General features: G+C 37.9%; 1 long non-coding RNA gene across 1 annotated transcript in view; it reads right to left on the bottom strand.

Moving 5' to 3' along the window:
* Positions 1-2,070, bottom strand: part of LOC120219589 — an 8,677-nt gene extending 6,607 nt beyond the window's left edge. The window contains exon 1 of the long non-coding RNA XR_005525316.1: positions 1,882-2,070. This is a non-coding gene — a long non-coding RNA (uncharacterized LOC120219589). The remainder of the gene's footprint in view (positions 1-1,881) is intronic.
* Positions 2,071-5,519: the final 3,449 nt, after the last annotated feature.

Here is a 5,519-nt window from a genome sequence, read left to right as displayed (position 1 = left end):
GTTGAGAGTGCTGCTATGAACATTGGGGTACATGTGCTCCTATGCATCAGCACTCCTGTATCCCTTGAGTAAATTCCTAGCAGTGCTATTGCTGGGTCATAGGGGAGTTCTATTGTTAATTTTTTGAAGAAGCTCCACACTGTTTTCCAGAGGGGCTGCACCAGTTTACATTCCCACCAACAGTGTAGGAGGGTGCCCGTTTCTCCACAACCTCGCCAGAGTCTAGAGTCCTCTGATTTGCTCATTTTAGCCACTCTGACTGGCGTGAGGTGGTATCTCAGTGTGGTTTTTTGATTTGTATTCCACTGATGAGGAGGGATGCTGAGCATCGTTTCATGTGTCTGTTGGCCATCTGGATGTCCTCTTTGGAGAAGTGTCTGTTCATCTCTTCTGCCCATTTCTTCACTGGATTGTTTGTTTTTTGGGTGTGGAGTTTGGTGAGTTCCTTATAGATTTTGGATACTAAGCCTTTATCTGATATGCCATTTGCACCTATCTTTTCCCATTCCGTCGGTTGCCTATTAGTTTTATAGATTGTTTTAAGGAAGATTTTTTTAAGAAAGCAAATTAAATAGAAATAGTAGGCAAATGATTTTTTTGTAATGTATCGGAAATCAATTTAGACTTTGTTTCTATAATTTAGACTAGGTGAATATACCCAAAATAGAAATGTAAAATACTGCACGACATATATTTCTTTTTTTTTTTTTAATTTTTAAAGTGCTTTATTTATTTCTGAGAGAGAGACAGAGAGAGAGAGAGAGAGAGCGCCAGGGAAGATCACAGAGAGAGGGAGACACAGAATCTGAAACAGGCTCCAGGCTCCAAGCTGGCAGTCGGCACAGAGCCCGACACAGGGCTCGAACCCACGAACCATGAGATCATGACCTGAGCCGAAGTCGGAGGCTTAACCGACAAGCCACCCAGGCACCCCGCACGACATATATTTCTCATCTTTCCAGTGCTATGGACCTCCATATGTAAATCAGATACTTGCTGAATCAAATAACATATTATTCATAATTATATGATCATGATGTGAAAATCTGGATCATACTGCACATACACAGTTAATAGCAGAATTTCATGGCTTTAATGAATAAGCAAAAGTGAAATATTTTACTATCTCCAACAAACATTCAAAAGATCATACTCTTACTGAGATTATTTATTATGATGATGATGCTTTTTATAAAGATCAAGTATGAGTAACCCCCCTCCAAAAAATATAACTTAAGCTGTTTCTAAGGGCATAACATTTAGAAACAACATATGGTTCCTGTAGTCAAGAATAGGTTCCTTAAATTAGCCAAAGACATTCACAGAGAAATGAGTTGGAGGAAATAGGATTATGGGCAAGAGGGAAAAATTGTCATCTCTCATCCTTCTGCTCTTCATCTTCCTTGCCTGGCTGAATGTGGTTATCTTTTGATACCCAATTTTAGATGTAAAAATAAAACAGGTGTTGTTAGTCTCATAAGGAAAGGTCTTTTAATGCACTTGCCTTTTGTTTAGTTACTGTTATAAATGTTATTAAAGTAAAAAAGTATACCAGATCATAAAACATAAAAATTACATTTATTATTTAGTAAGCATGCATTTGGATGCCTTCTTTGTGCCCAGGACTAGGCCCTGAGGGGCAGTAACTATTCTTTTCACTATTAATATCTAGTTGCAACCCTGTTTTATTTTGCCACACTGTATTTCCATTTGTGAGTCAACATTTAAAAGTAAGTACATTTCATATTGAAAAAAACAAAAATGCAAATAAAAAATAAATAAAATAAAATCTAGTTGCAGGCGAGAAGACAGACCTAACCTGGCTCCTTTTACTCTTGCACTCTCTAATCTTTTCAGGATACAGAGAATCATATTACCTACCTGCTGAAAAATCCTTCAGTGGTTTCCCATGTCAGTAGAATAAAATCCAGACCGATTACTTTGTTTTACACAGTCCTGCATGATTATGCCTCTTACTCTTAAATTTCAGCTCTTGCCGATATCACTCACTAGTCTTCTTTCAGCCTCTCATTTTTCCTCACTTCTTCCCATCTCAGGGCTTTACACATGTCTCTCCTCTATCTGGAACATTGTGTGTGTGTGTCTCTCTCTCTCTCTCTCTCACACACACACACACACACACACACACGCACACACACACAGACACCCTAGCTAGCTCCTTATTCTTCAGATTTCAACTTAAATATCACCCCCTGGAGAGATTTTCCCGGAAACCCAAATGTAAAATAAGTCACTTCACATGCTTTATTTTATTCCCTGTTATTACCTTCATTGTACTTACTGTGATTTGTAATCATTATCATTTACTTGTTTATTTTTATGTATGTTTCTTTTATTATACATATATTTTTAGGCTTTATTTTTAGAGCAGATTTAAGTTCACAGAAAAAATAGGAGGAAGGTATAGAGATTTCCCATAAGCCCTGCCCCCACACATGCACATCCTCTACCATTACCAACATCCCCCACCAGAGTGGTACATTTTTACAATTGATGAACCTACACTGACACATCATAATCACCCAAAGCCCATAGTTTATATTAGGGTTCACTCTTTGTGTTGTACATACTCATTCATTTATCATGGTATGCTTCTCCCACAAGGTTATGTATTCCGTGAGGGCAAAGACCTGAAGCAGTGCAATACCTGGTCTGTAGTATATGTTCAATAAAATTTGTTGAAGAATGACTACTGAATAAATGACTAATTTGTTAAGGAAATAATTTCAGAGTAACATTTACACAAGCATATGACAATTTAGTTTAAATTCTAGATATATATTCTAAGAAAGGCTTGATCAGAATGGAATGGAATTTGAAGTAAGATCTTTCAGTGGAAGTGAAATAATCTAGCTTGGTAGGTTGTCTGTTTCCATGAGAATTCTCTTCACTGAGTTCTGTGAAATGAAAGGAAAGAAGAAGATCCCATCTGATCACTATTTTGTTCCTTCTGAATGTACAAGGCATAAAGCTGGTCTTGGCTCTGTGCAAGGAGTTTCAGGTAGGCAGGACTCATTTTACATGAGAAGGGAATTTAAATTTTCCTTAAGTGACTCAAGAATTATAGCTGACTGGAACCTAGATCTCATATTTCCTTCTAGTTCCTTCCTGCTCCACTCCCACCTCTAAACCTGAGACTAACAAGTTATAAACAAGTCACACATTTATCTATGGCTTTTCTCATATTTATCATCTCAGCTTAAAATGATTTTCAGGTATTTGTAACAAGGTATCTTATATATAACCAGGAACAAGGGGATGAGTATTTTGCTTCTATATTGTTCATGTTTAAAAAATAAACAATCAGAACTATATTCATTTCCATCAGTAAGATCACCTGCTTTAAAAGCTTGGTGTCATTGGGGAGAATTGAATATGTTAACTTTAGACCCAATTCTGCACTATACATCTTTTCTCTAGCATGTTGGTGAGAGTTGTAGAAGTTGAGGCCTCTGTGTGCCTGTCTTAAAGTCCTTACATTTCAACTAAACCATTATTTTACAGATCTAACACACTTAAAACTATACACAGTCACACATTGCTTGTCCTACACACTAACTAAATTCTTTTGTTTGCGTGGCTGGGAATTTCCTAATAATGACATTTTAACTCCAATTCTGGAAGTAAGTACATAAAAAAAAAAAAGTTGTGTTAACTAAGGCATTTGCCTCACACAACATTGAATTTGGTCACATGAAAAAGTTCTTTTGCATAAATTTCTTCCTAACTGTGCACTGAGCTTTTCCAAACGAACGTAGCTACCCTCCAATTTTAAAGGAATTGTAGGCATAAATGTATTATTTTCTCTTTGGAGAACTCAATAAAATTGGGTTGATTTACTATTTATTTAAGTGTCATTATAGCAGTGGTTAGAAATTCCAATAACAGCTCTCTTGAAGGATTTGACATTCATCTTTGTAGAAGTTGATTAATTCTGATTTTAACTAGTTTCCATGTAAAGAATTTGGGGCTTGTTCTCTTCACAAACCTAATAATAATTATCTAGGCATAACACTTCTCTGTACATATCACATGACAGATGGGAAAAGGAATTATTCATTTAACAAATATGTATTAAGAGTCTACTATGTGACAACTATTAAGGTAGGTATGGAAGGGTCAGCATCAACTAAGAAGGGAAAACAGACATGAAAACACCATTTTAATGCAGAGCTAGCTACAAGGGAAGATTGTACAAGGTATGGGGGTAGCACAATCCTCCAGTTAAGGGAAGTCAGTAAGGTTTTCTAGAGAAGATGTTTAAACTGGAGCTCAAAGTAAAAATAAGAATTCTTCTGGTGGATTAGGGTTGGAGGGTGGTTAGGAAGAAATTGGGACTATTGGACAATCCACACAGATGAATATATAGGGGCATGAACAATATAATGCACAAGCTCAGCTTGGATGAAGCTACAAGTTTGAGAGGTAGGGTAGTTAGTTAGGCAACAGTTATTAGGTGATTACTAAGTGCAAGTTACCTTGCTTGGTTTGGGGGAATCCAGAAGTGAATAAGACAGACCGTTAAAGAGATCATAGGCTAGCACAGATGATAGATATTAAACAAATTATTTAAAGTATATTATGTTCTTCAGAGAAGAAATGTAGGATACTAGGAGAGAATACTACTCAGTCTGAAAGGATAATAATTTTGAAATACCAACAAATGTTTTCCTCTCCTTCATGTTTGCCTATTCTTGCCTTCTTCCATAAATGCCTCTTTTTCCTTTCTCTATTCCCAAACCCAATTTAGGTAGCTAGTCTTATTGCCTAAGAACCCTTGACAATAAGGAGGACTTCCTTTGTGACTTCCTCTTTAACTGGTATTTATAAGTATGTTGTATAACTTCCAAGTATTTGAGAATTTTACAGATATCTTTCTCTTATCAGTTTTTAGCTTAATTCCATTGTGGTTAGAGATCATATCTTACATTATTTCAACTCTTTTAAATTTACGAAGGTTTGGGCGCTTGGGTGGCTCAGTCAGTTAAGGTTCCAACTTGGGCTCAGGTCATGATCTCACATTTCATTAGTTTGAACCCCACGTAGGGCTCTGTGTTGACTGCTCAGAGCCTGGAGCCTGCTTCAGACTCTGCCTTCCTCTTCCTATGCCCCTCCCCCACTCATGCTAGGTCTCTCTGTCTCAAAAAATGAATATACATTAAAAATAAATAAATAAATAAATTTACTAAAGTTTATTTTGTGGCCTATATATGCTCTATCCTGGTGGATGTTCCATGTGCACTTGAAAATAGGTGTTCTGCTCCAGCGGGCTTGGGCTACGCACACCCGGCAGGCAAGCCCCCGCGCATGCGCGCCCACCGGACCCAGAGAAGGAAGCAGCAATTCTGACTCCGCCCCCAGAGCTCGGCAGGGAGCCTGGAATTGCCCGAGGGGGTTGCCTGGGAAGCTGTGTCTAAGGCAATTTCAGCGGGGCGCACGGACGGGGATTTGGAGATTGGAACTGGCCTGGGTTGAAGAGTGCAACCAACTTCGGCTGC

This window comes from Hyaena hyaena, unplaced genomic scaffold, assembly GCF_003009895.1.
Source record: "Hyaena hyaena isolate Hyena2069 unplaced genomic scaffold, ASM300989v1 scaffold_633, whole genome shotgun sequence".
NCBI classification, from domain to species: domain Eukaryota; kingdom Metazoa; phylum Chordata; class Mammalia; order Carnivora; family Hyaenidae; genus Hyaena; species Hyaena hyaena.
This window is presented reverse-complemented; position numbering and strand designations above follow the sequence as displayed.